Genomic DNA, 20,288 nt, shown 5'->3' with positions numbered 1-20,288 from the left:
CAGGTGTTTTCTAGGCTCCGGCCAAAAAGGGATTTTGAGTTTTGCTAGATACACTTGGCAGATCTTGTTTTCACTGTGGATTGTAATGGATTTGTTAAATCTTGTCTTAAAAGTGTTGGGTATAACTTAGAACCAGCACAACTGGATTCTAACACATAAGCTTGACCAATACCTAAAAACATATCTGGAGGCGTTTTCCTGTTCCAGAATTCTTTTAAAAATTTAAAGAATTTAAAAAACGTTTTAAAATACTTTTGTGTAACCATGAGCCTGATAAAGAGTTCTAGAGAGTTCAAGAATTCACACACTATTGTGTGTCGTTTGGCTGGACTGTATTCTAGGCTTTTGGATTTTACATCACAACAGTCTAACTTACAGCCAGCCCTGTATTAACATTTTTAGCTAACACACATCAACAACTGACTGAACACGTTGTACATATAAGATGTTTGCTGTTGGGATCACTATCTTGTCATCAATTAGTAAGTAAACTTACATACATAATTTTATTGCATAATTACATAGAATTTGTGGGTACCCCATATCCCAGAACCGAATTTGTTCATGCTTGGGAGATATAAATCATTCACTCACTCAAGATAGGCTGTTAATACTTGTTAATGTTTCAGTACAGCTCCAGAAGGGTTCGGCCACCAAAACTGCACAAATTACTACAAGAACCATATAAAGGTTTTGAAAAGCTAAAGGCCTACCAGTATATTGGACGTTTCTGCTTGGCTACCAAGTAAGAGGTATATTATAAAAGCGACTTCTCGCAATTTGACATTTCTCTTTTGGCTGTTTTGCTTTGTAAAGAGTTGCGCACCCCCTTGTTAAAAATTTTTTGATCTAGTCAAGCGACTTATATATACATGGGAGAGGCTGCCCCTCAATCATTTCCAACTCTTGTACCATTTCAGAGAAACCCAATAGGGGCCACACCCATCTCCGTCCACAAAGCTTCATAAGGAAAGAATTCTGCGCAGACAGAAAAGGAACGCCTGGGGAGAAGAGCCAATTTAAACACGAGGGGAGCGTATTACTACCGTTTCTGGATTTTGCTCTGCTCAGACAAGCTCAAGGGCGCAGTTTGGATATGGCTGCACTACTCACTGTTTACTAGTAATCCAAGAACACTTTCTGATCGGAGATACGCCCTTTGGCCAAGCGCTCTTTCCGACATTATTAATCCGTCCATTTGCCCACGGTTTCTTGGATCCTGTCCCCTCCCCGCAGTCCGAACAAGTTTCCAAGCCACTAAGCAAGGAAAAAGAATCCGAGATCCCGCCTACATTAGAAGCAGCACTGCTAGAACTGCCTTTTGCTTCGGTATTCCAGAATGTGAGAAACATTATCCATTACCGAAATTAGCGCCTGCTGTGCCCCTGCCCCCCAATCTGAAAGAACTGCGCATTGAGAGAACTCCAAGCGTCTTCTGCACTCCTCGTTAATCAAGGCCCATCGCGATGCACCACCACCCCAATTTTCCCTAGAAATCGTTACTACAGCCAGTATCGTTTTTACTACTAGAGGGGGAGTAGATATATAGCTATATTTACATGGGGGGGGGGAGATTCCACTTACCTGCAACAGAATCGCACTTTCTTATAACACTATCCGCAGTCGGGAATCTAAACGTTCGCCGTTTACAGCGCTGGACCCTGAGAATTTATATAGACACGCCTGCGACTGGCTAAAGGGCTACATCGTTTCTTGATGCTTCCTCTTCCTCTAGTAGGTGGGGCCACCCTCTGATCTCCAGTTCAGGTGAATCCCCTCAGCAGTATCAGTATCTCCCTCATGTAAAAGGTATAACAAACTAGGAAGATAGAACTCAAAACAGGAAATTTGCATGCAACGTGTAAACAATACGTAGAGAACAACATACGTAGTCAGACAAAACACACACCTCACAACAGGCAAGGCGGAGGTGTGGAAGCAATACAACATGAGTAGAAAACATGAGAATGAACATGGGCTGGCAGCGTGGGACGAAGAACAATGGGAGGGCAAGATGTCCTCCTGTCCTCAGAGGAGAAGGACCCTTCACGGTGAGTAACCAAGGGGCCGTTCTCCATCTGAGGCAGAGGACATCTTGGGTGCTCCCAAAGCAGTACGTTAGGCATCGGGTGGGAATGCCTCTTTGTCTGGTAGCACATGTTGAAGCACTCTCCGCCCAAACGCTGCGTCAGCCGAAGCGCTTGAGTGTAAACGATAGTGTCGGATGAAGGAAGATAGAGAGGACCATGTGGCGGCCTTGCAAATTTCTTCCACAGATGCGTGCTTTCTCAGGGCTGCATTGGTAGCCGCACTCCTCGTGGAATGTGCCGTGATGCCCTGCGGTGTGTTGAGACCGAGGGCCTTGTAGGATTCCTTTATGCATGACTTGATGCTGTAGGCTATTGCTGCGGGAGACATGCGCTGTCCATTCCTGGGACGGGAGACATTGATGAACAGCGAATCCGTTTGCCTGAAGTCCTCCGTCCGGACTAGATACGCTTTGAGCACTCTTCGGACGTCTAAGGTATGCCATTCCTGTTCCCTTGGGTGACGAGGGTTAGGAGCAAAGGATGGCAAGCTGATCTCCTGGGATTGGTGGAAGATGGAATACGCTTTAGGAAGGAAAGTCGGATCCGTGCGCAGAACCACCTTATCTCTGTGGAAGATGCACAAATCGGGGCGAATAGATAGAGCACCCAGCTCCGATATTCTGCGAGCAGATGTAATTGCCACTAGGAATATCGCTTTGAGTTTCAGCCATCTGATAGGGATGTCTCGGAGAGGTTTGAAAGGAGGCTTAGTCAGCGCCGAAAGGACCACGTTAAGCCTCCATGTGGGAAAACGGTGAACCATTGGGGGTTTCAGTAGTGTGGCCCCTCTGAGAAATTTTCGAATTAATGGGAGAGAGGATAGAGGAGCGCCCTTCTCGTCCATCCATATAGAACCGATGGCCGCGACCTGTCTCCTCAGCGTTGCCGCGCTCAAGCCGCTGTCGAGGCCTTCTTGGAGGAAGCCTAGCACAGAGTGTAAGGATAACTCCGCCCCTTGCTTTTTCTTGCGTCGGCACCATCTGTGGAAAGCCTTCCACGTGTAGTTGTAGATTTGTGTGGTGGATTTCTTTCTGGAAGCCATCAGTGTGTCAACTACCTGATGTGGGAGGCCCAGGCCTAGGAAGCAGCTCCGTTCAGCTTCCATCCGGTTAGGGCCCACCACTCCGGATGAGGGTGCCAGATCGGGCCCTGCTGTAACAGGTCTGGTACGATTGGCAGGCGCAAGGGCGAAGCGGTTGATAACTGTTGAAGGGCTGAGAACCACGGTCTCCTTGGCCACCAGGGTGCCACCACTATGACTGTGGCACCCAAGTCCGTGATTCTCCGAAGCAGTCGGGGGAGCAGCGGCAGAGGAGGGAAGGTGTACAGGAGGGCATCCGGCCAGGGGGCTGTGAGGGCGTCTATATCTTCTGCCGAGGGGTGGAAGTACCTGGAGAAGAACCTCTGGACTTGTCTGTTCAGCGACGTTGCGAAGAGATCCACGTCTGGATAGCTGAAATGCTCCACTAAGATCCCGAAGACTTCCTTCTTGATGGACCACTCCCCTGGATGTAGAGCTTCTCTGCTCAACCAGTCGGCATGAACGTTCTGCACACCCCTGATGTGCTCCGCTTGAATGGATGCCAAGTTGAGTTCCGCCCACTTCATGATCTTGATTGCTTCCTTCTGGAGGCGCGACAATCTGGTTCCCCCTTGCTTGTTCAGGTACGTTTTGGTTGCTACGTTGTCTTTCCGTATCAGGATGTGGGACTGGGCAATCTGGTCCTTGAAGTGTACTAAGGCCAGGTAGACTGCGCACATTTCCAGGACGTTGATCGGAAGGCCCTTTTCCGGCGTCCACCAAACCCCCTGGGCGGGTATGCTGTCCAAGGATGCCCCCCATCCCTTGAGACTGGCATCTGTGAATATTTGAGTGCGCTGATGTGAGAGAAAGCTCTTGCCCTGACCCAGGTTGTGGTCCCTGGTCCACCATCTCAGGCTGTTTCTGACCTCTAAGGGAACAAGAACCTTGAAGTTCTCCTTCCAGCCGATCTGGCACTGGAAGGGACGCAGGAATATCTGGAGCGGCTTGGCATGGAACTTTCCCCAGTATATGGCTTCTGAGTTGGCCACTAGGAGTCCCATCAGCTTGGATAGCTCCATCAGTGGAGATGCTTGTTGCTTGATCACCCGCTGTGCCAGCTGTTTGGTCTTGGACCTCTTGGCTTCTGGGAGAAAGAAGCTGCCCTTGATGGTGTCTATGGTCATGCCCAGGTGCTTCAGCCGCTGGGATGGGAGCAGAGAGCACTTCTCACGGTTTATTAGGAACCCGTGGCTCTCGAGGAAGCGTACGGTGTACTCCGTGTCCCTGATTGCGCCCTGTCTGGAGGCGGATCTCAGTCGAGGATATCGTCGAGGTATGGATGCACATGAATGCCTCTCTCTCGCAGCTTGACTATCGGAACCACCAGGAGCTTCGTGAAGACCCGGGGTGCCGTAGCCAGACCGAAAAGGAGTGCCCTGAACTGGAAGTGCTCCTTCTGGATGTAAAACCTGAGAAACTTTCGGTGTGATGTGGAGATTGGTACGTGAAGATATGCCTCCGTCAAATCTATAGACGTCAGGAACTGTCCCTTGCGAAGGGCTTCGGCAATCGACCTGAGAGTCTCCATCCTGAAATGACGCAGTTGGATATGACTGTTGACGTATTTGAGATCGAGAATGGCCCGCCAATCTCCGTTTCGCTTGGGCACGGTGAAGAAGATCGAATACACACCGCGACCCCTCTCGGGTGGTGGCACCGGTTCGATGGCCCTTATCTGTAAGAGATGTTGCACAGCTTGTAGGGTTATGGCCTTCTTGTGCGGGTCCCTCTTCGTGGGAGAAGGAACGAAGTGCTCTGGTGGAAAGGAGGCGAATTCTATGGAGTAACCATTGGAGACGATTTCTAATGCCCAAGCGTCTGCCTCTGATTCCACCCAGGTCTGACGAAAGAGGAGGAGCCTGCCCCCTACTGAGGTCCTTTGACAGTCAGGGCTTCTGCCCCTTGTCCTCTGACTCATGCCTGTTCCCACGAGAGTCTTGGGGGCGATTGAATCTTGAAGTGAAGTTGGAACGTCTGGCCTGATTCCTGGGTGGGTTCCATGGACGCTTGTAGTCTTGTCTGCTTCTCGGCAGAGTGTGTTGAGAGCGAAAGGGCTGGTTGAAATACGGCTTCCTTGGGGCATATTTTAGGGACTTGGGAAGTGCCTTCTTTTTATCCCTGGTCTCCAACAGGATCTTGTCAAGCTGGTCCCCAAACAGCTTGTTTCCCTGAAAGGGGTAAGATGCAACTATCAGCTTAGCCTGGACGTTGGCCTGCCACGCTCTCAGCCATAACAGGCGTCTGGCCACTGTAGATGATGCTATGGCCCTGGAAGAAAGAGAAAGGCTGTCTAGTGTAGCGTCAGCCACAAAGGTGCATGCCTTGAGAACTCTGTCGGCCCCGTCCAGCAAACGCTTGTCGTTGACAGGTAGAAGTTGGATCAGCCTTCTGATCCACACCACCGAAGCTCTGGACACCATTGAGGCAATGGCTGAGGCCTTAATGGCCATTGCTGTGGCTTCATGGGCCCTCTTCAGGACGGCTTCTCCTTTCTTGTCGAGGCCGTCTCGGATGGTGCTTTGGCCGTCCTCGGATAGGAGACCCTGGGATTGTAGAGCCGCAACCGGAGCGTCAATAATGGGGACCTGTAAGAACTCGTCCACAAAATTAGGCAGCACATATAATTTCTTTATGAGGCTAGGCATTTGCTTTGAGGCTGCTGGTGTAGCCCATTCTGCCCGGAGCTGACGCTCAAAATAGTCTGGGAAAGGGAAGACCTCAGCTTTGGCATCTGATCTAGGAAAAAATTCCTTATTTCCCTTAGGTCTGGACTTACGGTCAGAAGCCTTGGAGGCCCCCTCCTCCTCCTCTTCCCCCTCTGTTGCCCCCTTCAGGTCAAGGGCAGAAAGAGTTTTAGCTAGTAAGTAATTATAGTCCTCAAACAGGAAAAGCCTGTTAAGACTGTTGGGGAAGGCTGGTGTCAAACTCATGTTCTTCCTCTGACAGGAACGCTCCTTCTTCCGATAACTCACTTGCAGGGCCATCCTCATCCAGCCATGGAGAGGTGCTGGTGGAGGTCTGACAGAAAGATTGCTTTCTGGCCGCCTTGGTGGGCCAGGAAGCTCTCTGAGGTGCAGGGTCTTGGCAAGTGGGTTGCAATGGGGTGGCTGCTGGGGAAGAAGGGCCCGAGGCCTGCCCCTGGCTGAGCGACCATAGCTCTTCTCTAAGGGTTGCTCGATGGCTGCCAGGATCTGGGGGGAAAGAGTCTCTGAATCCTCACTTACTTGCTCTCCTGCAGTGGCTCCGGAGCGGTTCTGTAGGCTAGAATCATTATTTTGCTCAACTTCTCCTGCCGGGAGGTTGGCAAGCATGGAGCTGCTTTTTGGCGGGAAATCGCATCTGGCCGCTTTTCCTGCCGAAACTGAGCCGCGTTTTCTGCTGCCGCCTCCGGTCGACCTGGCTCTTCTTGCAGCCCCCTCTGACGTCTTGCTTGGCAGACGGGGGCGCTTCTTTGAAGACTGACCTTCCTTCCTGGAAGTGCCTTCTTCTGGGGACCGATCGAGCCTCCGCGGCGCGTCTGGTCCTGCTGAGACTTCTCCCGCCGTCGGCAAAATGGCTCCTAGATTGCAGCTGTCCGCTTTGTCCATAAAGGACTCTTCAGAGTCCGACGACTCCCTTGTAGACATTCTTTTCTTCTGAGGAGACCAGGGCTCCTCGTGAAAGGGACAGTGAGAGGGTTAAAAGGTCAGTGAAGGATAGGGTAGGAAGGGAAGACTAAAGAGAAAGGTATAGCAAAAGATAAGACACTAAGTAAAGGCAATAGATAGACAGGGTAGCTAAGCTAGCCTAGATACTACTGCTCTCCCCTGAGGCAGGAAAAGAACTGGAGATCAGAGGGTGGCCCCACCTACTAGAGGAAGAGGAAGCAAGATTAATAACTTCCTGCCTCCCCGATTGGACGGTGGGAATCACCCAAGATGTCCTCCGCCTCAGAGGGAGAACCAGCACAACTGGATTCAACTGCGCATCTAACACATAAGCTTGACCAATACCTAAAAACATATCTGGAGGCGTTTTCCTGTTCCAGAATTCTTTTAAAAATTTAAAGAATTTAAAAAACGTTTTAAAATACTTTTGTGTAACCATGAGCCTGATAAAGAGTTCTAGAATGATAAAATGCAGGACAGGAGAACCTGAGCTCTTCAAAAGAAAAGAAGTATAAAAATGTACTACACAGATGTTATACCAGTACAATCAAAACCTTTCATGTGCTTAGAAGAGTTCAACCAATGGTCTCCAAACAAAAATAAAGGCCTGATCCCTAGCAGCAGTTTGAAAATTTCTTCCAGCTTATGTCCAACTTAAGTGTCTCTTACAGGCCATTATAAACCAGAAGGTGTTAGGTTCCTACTGCTCCATTAGCTGGTTAGGTAAATTAAAATGTTTGGTGAATATGTAAAAGATAAATATTCAACCAATTCATTTTTGACAGTCAAGAGAATGTAGATAGAGCAGTAGCCTTCAGCTTTATTCAGAAGCAGAATCCACTTAACCGCAACATGAAATACAGAAAGCATTTTACATCTGTTGCTGTTAATTATGTCTATGATTTAATTTCCTTCTTTATCTTATTCTTTAAAAATTCTGAAAAGATAGCCATGGTTTTGATGCTGCAATCCAAGTTCCCCACTTGCTGTTCCTAATCCATAAATTACCAACATTCTAAAATATTCTTACTAGCGGTATCTAGATCTCCAGTTGGGATTGGTCCATATCAACCTTACCTTTTTGAGCCTGCGAGCGCCTTGGGAATTCTAAAGGGTTTTTTTACCAGTACCCAGATATATGGTTACCCTGATTTCTACCAATCCCCCCCCTGCCACTGCCCCAGGCTATGGAGATACCCAAAAGATGCCAATACTAATTACGAGTTAAAAAAAAAAGCTCTGGAATTCTGACACAGGAAGAAAGAGCCAACCATAAAATGGCCAATACAGGAGAAGGATCCAGCAACAAAATGCCTGAGTGTGACCTTACGCATATCTCTAACAGTAAATCCTCAGCATTTCAGGGAGAAGCTCTTTAACAGGGTACATTTTAAAATGAACATATTGATTTAAAATACCTTCTTGCATACACACAGCTTACTTTCAGTCATGCAATGAAGATCCTTGTGCTGTGATGGCAATTGCTGCCAAAGCAACATTTTAAAAAATCTGATCTCCAATGACCAACCATAAGTCCTGCTGGGCAAAAGCTCCATTTGGTCCCACCCATTTTCTAAAAAAACTGGGCAGTTCCCAGGAAAGCCACTGGTGGGCACCAAGGCATCCATGGGTGCCATGCCAGGGACCTCTGGTTTACACCTCCAAGGATGGATTCCTTCTAGAAGTGTTATTAATGCAGCATGAAGGCAGCCAGTTTGTTTATTAAAGGTAACCTATGAAGTAGACTATATCATAATATTAATAACATGACTCCAGGTGTTTTCTAGGCTCCGTCCAAAAAGGGATTTTGAGTTTTGCTAGATACACTTGGCAGATCTTGTTTTCACTGTGGATTGTAATGGATTTGTTAAATCTTGTCTTAAAAGTGTTGGGTATAACTTAGAACCAGCACAACTGGATTCAACTGCACATCTAACACATAAGCTTGACCAATACCAAAAAAAAAATCTGGAGGCGTTTTCCTGTTCCAGAATTCTTTTAAAAATTTAAAGAATTTAAAAAACGTTTTAAAATACTTTTGTGTAACCATGAGCCTGATAAAGAGTTCTAGAGAGTTCAAGAATTCACACACTATTGTGTGTCGTTTGGCTGGATTGTATTCTAGGCTTTTGGATTTTACATCACAACAGTCTAACTTACAGCCAGCCCTGTATTAACATTTTTAGCTAACACACATCAACAACTGACTGAACACGTTGTACATATAAGATGTTTGCTGTTGGGGTCACTATCTTGTCATCAATTAGTAAGTAAACTTACATACATAATTTTATTGCATAATTACATAGAATTTGTGGGTACCCCATATCCCAGAACCGAATTTGTTCATGCTTGGGAGATATAAATCATTCACTCACTCACTCAGTACAGCTCCAGAAGGGTTCGGCCACCAAAACTGCACAAATTACTACAAGAACCATATAAAGGTTTTGAAAAGCTAAAGGCCTACCAGTATATTGGACGTTTCTGCTTGGCTACCAAGTAAGAGGTATATTATAAAAGCGACTTCTCGCAATTTGACATTTCTCTTTTGGCTGTTTTGCTTTGTAAAGAGTTGCGCACCCCCTTGTTAAAAAATTTTTTGATCAAGTCAAGCGACTTATATATACATGGGAGAGGCTGCCCCTCAATCATTTCCAACTCTTGTACCATTTCAGAGAAACCCAATAGGGGCCACACCCATCTCCGTCCACAAAGCTTCATAAGGAAAGAATTCTGCGCAGACAGAAAAGGAACGCCTGGGGAGAAGAGCCAATTTAAACACGAGGGGAGCGTATTACTACCGTTTCTGGATTTTGCTCTGCTCAGACAAGCTCAAGGGCGCAGTTTGGATATGGCTGCACTACTCACTGTTTACTAGTAATCCAAGAACACTTTCTGATCAGAGATACGCCCTTTGGCCAAGCGCTCTTTCCGACATTATTAATCCGTCCATTTGCCCACGGTTTCTTGGATCCTGTCCCCTCCCCGCAGTCCGAACAAGTTTCCAAGCCACTAAGCAAGGAAAAAGAATCCGAGATCCCGCCTGCATTAGAAGCAGCACTGCTAGAACTGCCTTTTGCTTCGATATTCCAGAATGTGAGAAACATTATCAATTACCGAAATTAGCGCCTGCTGTGCCCCTGCCCCCCAATCTGAAAGAACTGCACATTGAGAGAACTCCAAGCGTCTTCTGCACTCCTCGTTAATCAAGGCCCATCGCGATGCACCACCACCCCAATTTTCCCTAGAAATCGTTACTACAGCCAGTATCGTTTTTACTACTAGAGGGGGGAGTAGATATATAGCTATATTTACATGGGGGGGGAAGATTTCACTTACCCGCAACACAGAATCGCACTTTCTTATAACACTATCCGCGGTCGGGAATCTAAACGTTCGCCGTTTACAGCGCTGGACCCTGAGAATTTATATAGACACGCCTGTGACTGGCTAAAGGGCTACATCGTTTCTTGATTGGTTCAAAATTCAGCAGCAGTAGTTGCAACTTGAAGAGGGGCGCTAGAGAGATTTTCTCTCTTATCTGATTAAAGAGTCTTGACCAGGCCCTTAGAGCTCTGTAAGAACATATTTAACCCCCTCCTCGCAAAACATGTAGGTTTCCCTGAAGCCCCATTAGCCATAGTACAGAACACAAACGTTGCAAAGAAAAAGTGGAGTGGATTTCGAGAAACCGGCTCCAAGCCAGGAATAACAGACTGGAATTGCGGTCTTTGGGACTGAAATTCATGCTCTGGGACTGGAATGACAACCTCCAGAGTGGTGGATGGGTCCTGGGTCAGGAAGGGGTGAAGATGTATGCAAATCATTTATGATTTTCCTGCTTAGTGACAGATTTTTTCTGGCCTCTCCAAAAATTTAAGCCCAGGGTCTTAACAGAGCCACATATACCTTAATATTCTTTCTTTATTATTATTACAGCACTTAGCCAGTACGTTACCTTAATATTTATTTGCCATTTACCAAATACTTGAGGCTGTATGCATTCCACTATCTCCCCCATACCCATGGACAGCGACTCCACTGCAGGCTTCAGCCATGAACAGAACCCAAGGTGGTTGGTTGATAAGAGCAACATTTGCACTTGGAACAGAGAGGAGGAGCTATCACGTAGCAACTTATAATAACATTCGATTTATATACTACCCTTCAGGATGACTTAACACCCACTCAGAGTGGTTTACAAAGTATGTCATTATTATCCCCACAACAATCACCCTGTGAGGTGGGTGGGGCTGAGAGAGCTCCTAGAAGCTGTGACTGACCCAAGGTCACCCAGCTGGCTTCAAGTGGAGGAGTGGGGAATCAAACCCGGTTCTCCAGATTAGAGTCCCACACTATTAACTACTACACCAAACTGGCTCTCAGGCAAGTTGGCTTGAGGCTTGAGGCAAGTTTCAAAGCAAAAAAAAAAAAGGAGATACGTCACAGCAAGAAAATTCTTATCTGGATATGGAAAATAGAAAGCCAAAAAAGACTCTAACTAGCCAGAGAAACCTCAGATTTCAATTAGAGTCCTTAGAGAAACAGAATACACAAATTGATGAAGAGAATTTAGAACTCAGAACAGTTGAATCTTTGAAGAGTATGAACCTCAAGATGGCTCAGTTACAATTAGAAAACAAAGAACTGGAAAGTGAGAAACAACAGCTTCAGAAAAGTCTAGAGCTTATGAAAACTTCTTTTAAGAAGGCTAAACATTTAGAAGTCAGTTACCAAGGTTTGGATATAGAAAACCAAAGGCTGCAGAAAGCCCTAGAAAACAGCAACAAAAAATGCAGCATTTAGAAATGGTGATTTATTTTGCCGTTGTTGCCTTTTTAATTGTCTTTCTACTAACATACAGAAGCTATCAGTCAATTAGAAACAGACTTTATGTTGGAGGACAGAAACAACTTAATAGTAAAGTTGCTGAACTGATTGAAGGCAAATGGAAAGTGCTAGAAAAGCTCAGCATGTGCAAAAAACAGTATAAAACGTTAGGAAACTTCTTGAAGGATGCTAGCCTTTTAAATGAGTCACCCAGTGCATCAAACATGAAGAGAGCATGTAAAGAACTGAGCTCAAACCCTGTTCGCAAGAAAGAAATAGACTGTTTAGGAAAGAACAGAATATTGATAGAGAAACAACCAGAAGAAGCAAACAACGACCTAGTAGAGAAGGCCAAAGCCGAGATGACCTCAGCCCAGCAGCGGAGCATCCCAGAGAGCGAGATGACCTCAGCCCAGCAGTGGAACATCCCAGAGAGGAAGATGACACCCCAGCAGAGGAGGAACACAAGTTAAAGAAACTCAAGACTTTAAACCAAAAACCACAGAAGAGTGAGAAGTGGACTTAACTGGAACTGCAGCGACAATAAAACATTCCCTAAGCCAGAGAAAGCTGCACACAACTCTTCTGAAAAAGAGATGTGTTCCGTTTAAGGAGAAGGGGGGGATTTGTAATGATTCCAAGTAAATGTGTGCCTGTGTCTTTAAATGCTTGGTTTGAGCTAGGTGAAGAGTGGGGGTGAAAGAGAGGAATGAGTGAGCGATATGATTGGTTGACTGAGATTGTGGGCAGAGTGAATGGAGATTAGACTGAGAGTGCAGAGAGAAAGGGGGGAGTCAGTAAAAAGCAGGCTAGCTGTGTGCTGCCTGAATATGTTGAAGTGTTTATGACAGAAATATAACCTATGTGGAACCTGAACTGAGCATGTTTGTGAAAGGACACTCAGGGCAAGAGAGGCGAGCTGTGTGCAGCCTGAGTGTGTTCATGTATTTGTGAGGGAAAGGCAACCTGAGTGGAAGCCTGAACTGAGTGTGTCTGTGAGACTATATATTCATTCTATTTGAAGCAGGCAAACTGTGTGTGCGCCTGAGAGAGAAAGAATTGAGAGTGAAAAGAAAACAGGCTAGCTGTGTGCTGTCTGAGGAGTTCTCTGTGAGAGAAATATAGAGCCTAGAGAAAGAGGCTAACTGTGTGTGAAGCCTTACAAGAGATCTGTGTGAATGAATTTGGATGAAGCAACTAGAAGAACTAAGAACTACTTTTATGTAACCAATATGCTTCTTAAAAAATAAACTTTTATTTTGTTTTGTTATATCCCAGAGTAGCAGTCATTGTTATCTCCCATTCCTATCCTCAGGGCCACATAGAACCACGAAGGAGCCTGACGCATAAACACGTTACCAAAGGGAAAACTTAAATAAAATCTATTGAAATTTAATATTCCTGGTGGCAGCTAACTACCCAGAGGGTGTGAAGGGAAAGATAAAAGAAAAATCTACCCCAAAGAAAGTGCAGGTCATAACAATAACCCTTGCTGTTTCCAGATATATATTCTTCAACAGTTCCCTTTAAGTTCTGGGAGCCACAGGGGAAAAGTTTATGCCTGCTCCCCATATACCACAGCCCAATCGTAATTAACACCCCTCCTACACACACACACACACACACACACACACACACACACACTTAATAATGAACGTTGTACAGATAGGATATTTATGGGCAGCACAAGCTAATGCTAAAGTCACTTCCTGGTACAGAATGATAAAATGCAGGACAGGAGAACCTGAGCTCTTCAAAAGAAAAGAAGTATAAAAATGTACTACACAGATGTTATACCAGTACAATCAAAACCTTTCATGTGCTTAGAAGAGTTCAACCAATGGTCTCCAAACAAAAATAAAGGCCTGATCCCTAGCAGCAGTTTGAAAATTTCTTCCAGCTTATGTCCAACTTAAGTGTCTCTTACAGGCCATTATAAACCAGAAGGTGTTAGGTTCCTACTGCTCCATTAGCTGGTTAGGTAAATTAAAATGTTTGGTGAATATGTAAAAGATAAATATTCAACCAATTCATTTTTGACAGTCAAGAGAATGTAGATAGAGCAGTAGCCTTCAGCTTTATTCAGAAGCAGAATCCACTTACATAGAATTTGTGGGTACCCCATATCCCAGAACCGAATTTGTTCATGCTTGGGAGATATAAATCATTCACTCACTCAAGATAGGCTGTTAATACTTGTTAATGTTTCAGTACAGCTCCAGAAGGGTTCGGCCACCAAAACTGCACAAATTACTACAAGAACCATATAAAGGTTTTGAAAAGCTAAAGGCCTACCAGTATATTGGACGTTTCTGCTTGGCTACCAAGTAAGAGGTATATTATAAAAGCGACTTCTCGCAATTTGACATTTCTCTTTTGGCTGTTTTGCTTTGTAAAGAGGTGCGCACCCCCTTGTTAAAAAATTTTTTGATCAAGTCAAGCGACTTATATATACATGGGAGAGGCTGCCCCTCAATCATTTCCAACTCTTGTACCATTTCAGAGAAACCCAATAGGGGCCACACCCATCTCCGTCCACAAAGCTTCATAAGGAAAGAATTCTGCGCAGACAGAAAAGGAACGCCTGGGGAGAAGAGCCAATTTAAACACGAGGGGAGCGTATTACTACCGTTTCTGGATTTTGCTCTGCTCAGACAAGCTCAAGGGCGCAGTTTGGATATGGCTGCACTACTCACTGTTTACTAGTAATCCAAGAACACTTTCTGATCGGAGATACGCCCTTTGGCCAAGCGCTCTTTCCGACATTATTAATCCGTCCATTTGCCCACGGTTTCTTGGATCCTGTCCCCTCCCCGCAATCCAAACAAGTTTCCCAGCCACTAAGCAAGGAAAAAGAATCCGAGATCCCGCCTGCATTAGAAGCAGCACTGCTAGAACTGCCTTTTGCTTCGGTATTCCAGAATGTGAGAAACATTATCAATTACCGAAATTAGCGCCTGCTGTGCCCCTGCCCCCCAATCTGAAAGAACTGCGCATTGAGAGAACTCCAAGCGTCTTCTGCACTCCTCGTTAATCAAGGCCCATCACGATGCACCACCACCCCAATTTTCCCTAGAAATCGTTACTACAGCCAGTATCGTTTTTACTACTAGAGGGGGGAGTAGATATATAGCTATATTTACATGGGGGGGGGAAGATTTCACTTACCTGCAACAGAATCGCACTTTCTTATAACACTATCCGCAGTCGGGAATCTAAACGTTCGCCGTTTACAGCGCTGGACCCTGAGAATTTATATAGACACGCCTGCGACTGGCTAAAGGGCTACATCGGTTCTTGATTGGTTCAAAATTCGGCAGCAGTAGTTGCAACTTGAAGAGGGGCGCTAGAGAGATTTTCTCTCTTATCTGATTAAAGAGTCTTGACCAGGCCCTTAGAGCTCTGTAAGAACATATTTAACCCCCTCCTCGCAAAACATGTAGGTTTCCCTGAAGCCCCATTGGCCATAGTACAGAACACAAACGTTGCAAAGAAAAAGTGGAGTGGATTTCGAGAAACCGGCTCCGAGCCAGGAATAACAGACTGGAATTGCGGTCTTTGGGACTGAAATTCGTGCTCTGGGACTGGAATGACAACCTCCAGAGTGGTGGATGGGTCCTGGGTCAGGAAGGGGTGAAGATGTATGCAAATCATTTATGATTTTCCTGCTTAGTGACAGATTTTTTCTGGCCTCTCCAAAAATTTAAGCCCAGGGTCTTAACAGAGCCACATATACCTTAATATTCTTTCTTTATTATTATTACAGCACTTAGCCAGTACGTTACCTTAATATTTATTTGCCATTTACCAAATACTTGAGGCTGTATGCATTCCACTATCTCCCCCATACCCATGGACAGCGACTCCACTGCAGGCTTCAGCCATGAACAGAACCCAAGGTGGTTGGTTGATAAGAGCAACATTTGCACTTGGAACAGAGAGGAGGAGCTATCACGTAGCAACTTATAATAACATTCGATTTATATACTACCCTTCAGGATGACTTAACACCCACTCAGAGTGGTTTACAAAGTATGTCATTATTATCCCCACAACAATCACCCTGTGAGGTGGGTGGGGCTGAGAGAGCTCCTAGAAGCTGTGACTGACCCAAGGTCACCCAGCTGGCTTCAGGTGGAGGAGTGGGGAATCAAACCCGGTTCTCCAGATTAGAGTCCCACACTATTAACCACTACACCAAACTGGCTCTCAGGCAAGTTGGCTTGAGGCTTGAGGCAAGTTTCAAAGCAAAAAAAAAAAGACTAGAGTAGCAAATATTACAGGAAGAAAAGGGGTAACATCAGAAGGAAGACAGCTGCCATAAAAGTTTGATTGTGACTGAGCTGCTAAGTCTTACTCCTATGACAAGCTGTCTGTTCTCTGCCAGATAGCTAACTGATGTTGTGTGATTTAATATTACAATAGTTTTGTCTACAAAATAGTTTTGAAATAGTTTTGTCTACAAAAAGGAGCAATACATTCTGTACATAAAGTGTCATAGTGACCTCCTGATTGATCTGTGATGATTTAATACAATCAGCATAGAGTTTTCATATTACTGTAACACTAAGAGATCTCTGTCTTTTGGTGCTACACCTCTGAAGATGCCAGTCACAGCTGCTGGCGAAACATCAGGAACTACAATGCCAAGTCCACAGCTATACAGCCTGGAAAATCCACAACTATCAGTTTTCATATTACCTCATCATTTGAAGTGCAGTTCTCTCAGTAGAAGCGATTCAAACATTCAGCCATAATTCATCTCTGTTTCTCCTGTTGTGTCAAAGCTTGCTCACACATTTCAATGGGAAAGTGCACATTTTCTTTTAAAGGAACATGCTAGAGGGTGCTATAGCCAAATATGCACTTACACTGTGAAACAGTTGTGCATTTCTTTCATTATTAATTAGAAGGATGAGAATAGGGTTTCATAACTATCCATAATTAATATGAAGATGAAAAATTTCCTGCTTCTAAACTGCCTTTAACAAAAAAAACTCAAGAGTATTCTTCTGTTCTGTTTCTTTCATTATTTTAGTCTCTCTCTCTCTCTCTCTCTCTCTCATTTTATCCAATATATTATCACCTGAAAAGGATGATCAAGTAGACATTATATACTTTACTTCCAAAAAGCTTTTGAAGAAGTGTTTTCAGTAAACTTAACAGTCATGGGATAAGGTTAGTATTTATTTATTTTATTTATTTACGTCATTTATAGTCCACCTTTCTCACTGAGACTCAAGGCGGATTACACAGTATGAGGTTAATACAATCAGTATCAAGTAAGTACATTTCAATAAAATACCATAAGGTAAACATATACTAGTTTAAAGACATAGTATTAACAAGGATCCAAGACATAGTAGAGATACTGAAGCAAAACGTAATTCTAGGACTAACATTAGACAACATGGAGCACAGATGGTACATAGGGGCACATATTTAAAGCAGCAGTTAATATAGGAGGCAAAAATGGTGATGAAGTCTATGATCCCTAACTTGTTAGTGAAGCACCTGAGACCCCATCCCTACAATGCAGCCCTTCCATTTGAGTAAAAAGCCTTTTTGAATAGTTCGGTTTTGCATCATTTACAGAAAGCCAGGAGAGTGGGGGCTCTTCTGACTTCCTCAGGCAGGTCATTCCACAGGATAGGGGCCACCACAGAGAAAGCCTGTGCATGGGCTGCTGCTGACTTCACCTGTGTGCAGCCTGGTACCTGCAGGAGACCCTGTTCAGATGAGTGAAGCTGCCGTGGAGGAACATGGGGAGGAAGGCAGTCCCATAGGTATGCTGGACTAAAGCAATGAAGAACTTTGTATGTAATAACTAATACTTTGAACTGAGCATGGTAAACGATGGGTAGCCAGTGGAGCAACTGTAGGATGGGAGTGATGTTCATGGTCCTGATCGCTCCTGATAAAACAGGGTTAACATACCTGTAACTTATGTTCATCGAGTTCTTCTGTGCTGACACACATGGGGACTGCGCAGGCGCAGGCCAGCCGCTGGAAAATTCTTTATCGCTTCTCTAGCTCCGAAGGGGCCGTTAGTCGCGCACCTCAGCGGCCGTTTCCCACCCCATGTGTGGAGGCACAGAAGAACGAAGATGAACAATCGAGCTGCAGCATTTTGCACTAATTGAAGCCTCCTAGTTAACTTAGATGGGAGGCTAATGTATAGAGCATTACAATAGTCAAGCCTTGATGTTACCATAGCATGGATCCAAGTGGCCAGGTCAACCATGTCAAGATAAGAAGCCATCTTCCAGCCTAGAGTGAGGTGGTAGAAAACTTTTTGCTGCTTCCTTAACTTGTTTTTCTAGTAATAGCGCTGGCTCCAGTATAACCTCTAGGCTTTTAACTGAGTCTGCAAGGGTCAGGCAAACTCTATCAAAAGTGGGGAGTGCAATGTCCTTCAAGATCTCTGCCTTCCCAACAAGCATCACTTCAGTCTTGTCTGGGTTCAATTTCAATTTGTTGTTTTTCAACCATTTCACCACGGCTGTCAGGCAGCGATCTAAGATTTCCACTGCATCTTGCGGGGACCTGGATAGCGAGATATAGAGTTGGGTGTCATCTGCATATTGATGACACTCCATAGCTGCGAATGAGTTCTCCTAAAGGCTTTATGTAGAGGTTGAATAATATGGGACTTTACCCTGCGGAACCCACGATAGATCCCATTCTGGAGATAGCTGATCTCTGACAGCAACCTTTTGAGTCTGTTCCATGAGAAACAATTTAAACCAGTCCAGGGGACATCCTTTGATGCCCACTTCTGTTTCTAAATGCCTCAACAGGATGGCATGGTCTACTGTATCAAAGGCTGCATTCAAATCCAACAGAAGCAGTAAGGAGGCATGGCCGTTATCCATATTCAGACAGAGATCATCTACTAATGCTACTAGTGCTATCTCTGTCTCATGCCCTGGTCTGAAGCCTGATTGGAAAGGGTCCAGAGTGTTAGAGTTATCCAAAAATAGAAGAGTCCAGTAGCACCTTTAAGACTAACCAACTTTACTGTAGCATAAGCTTTCGAGAATCACAGTTCTCTTTTTCAGATGCATGGAGGTTAAGAAGAAACTGGTCAGATATATAGGTGGAGAGGGGAGGGGGGAGTAGATGCAATCAGTAGCTTCTGGTAATGGGATCAGTTTGTTCTGACAATGAAATCAGTTACTTCTGATAATGAGATAACCATTCATAGTCTCTATTCAATCCAAGCCTGACTGAGTCAAATTTACATATGAATTCCAATTCAGCAGTTTCCCCGTTGGATTCTGTTTTTGAAAGGTTTCTGCAGTGGAACTACAGGAACTGAAAGGAACTACAGTGACCTTTAAGTCCTTGATGGAATGTCTTGATAGACTGAAGTGTTCTCCCACTGGTTTCTGGATGTTGCCATTTTTAACGTCAGATTTGTGTCCACTTATTCTTTTGTGCAGAGGTTGGCTGGTTTGTCCAATGTACAGAGCAGATGGACTTCTAGTTTACCCTCATGCCCTCAAGGTTGGGGGGCTGGGGGGCTGTCTGTAAATGACTTCTCACTTACAACCATGAATCGGCTAGCAGAGTCACCAACACAGGTACCAGACCCTGCAACAAACCCAGATGCCAGCTCTGCCCTCATACCTACCCAGGAAATACAATTACAGGATCCAATGGCGTCAACTACACTTTCTCTGGCTCTTACAGCTGCTCATCCTCCAACGTGATATGTGCCCTCATGTACCAACAATGTCCTTCTGCTCTGTACATTGGACAAACCAGCCAACCTCTTATGCTACAGTAAAGTTGGTTAGTATTAAAGGTGCTACTGGACTCTTTTCTATTTTTGCTACTACAGACTAACACGGCTAACTCCTCTGGATATATATGACCATGGAGAGTTATCCAAGAAGGTCTGGAGTTGGTTGGCTACCGGTCTCTCAATCACTTTGCCCAGAAAGGTCAGATTAGAGACTGGGCGGTAATTGGCCACATCATTTTTGTCTAGGGATGGTTTTTTAAGAAGTGGACAGATAACCACCTGTTTGAGCTGTCGGGGAAAGCTGCCCTGAATTAGTGATTGATTTACAATAGACCTTAGTGGCTCACTTATGTGGTCCTTACTTGAGGTTAACAGCCAGGATGGGCAAGGATCGAGCTCACAAGTAGTGGTTTTCATAGACATCAAGATATTATTAAAATCTGTCATTGTGATTGGTTCAAAGCAGTCCAAATATAAGCTGCATGATGTATTTGGCATTTCTTCTCTCTCGCTTGCCTTGCAGCTAGTATCTAGATCAGAGCGTATTTGTGTTATTTTATCAGCAAAAAACTTAGCAAAGGCCTCACAGTTAATTGTCTGTTCTTGGGACTGTGAAGGTTCAGATTTAGGGGTTAGGAGGAGTCTGGATATCTTAAATAATTAGGATGGTCGTGAACTAGCTGACACAATAGTTGCTGAAAAATAACGTTTCTTTGCCGCTTTCATTTCCGCTTCATAGGTCCTTCAGTGGGTTCTGTAGCATATTCTATCTGCTTCTGCGTTTTTCTCCAGCGCCTTTCTAAACGTCTTCCAACCCTCTTTAAGTCAGCCCGCTCCATGGTGAACCATGGGGCTGGTGTCCATCCCAAGGGCCAGAGCAGCCG

General features: G+C 45.0%; 1 protein-coding gene across 1 annotated transcript in view; it reads right to left on the bottom strand.

Moving 5' to 3' along the window:
* Nucleotides 1-10,382, bottom strand: part of CD59 (CD59 molecule (CD59 blood group)) — a 28,589-nt gene extending 18,207 nt beyond the window's left edge. The window contains exon 1 of the mRNA XM_054971199.1: nt 10,164-10,382. The gene's annotated coding sequence lies outside the window, so the exon portion shown is untranslated. The remainder of the gene's footprint in view (nt 1-10,163) is intronic.
* Nucleotides 10,383-20,288: the final 9,906 nt, after the last annotated feature.

This window comes from Eublepharis macularius, chromosome 2 (genome assembly GCF_028583425.1).
Source record: "Eublepharis macularius isolate TG4126 chromosome 2, MPM_Emac_v1.0, whole genome shotgun sequence".
NCBI classification, from domain to species: Eukaryota; Metazoa; Chordata; class Lepidosauria; order Squamata; family Eublepharidae; genus Eublepharis; species Eublepharis macularius.
This window is presented reverse-complemented; position numbering and strand designations above follow the sequence as displayed.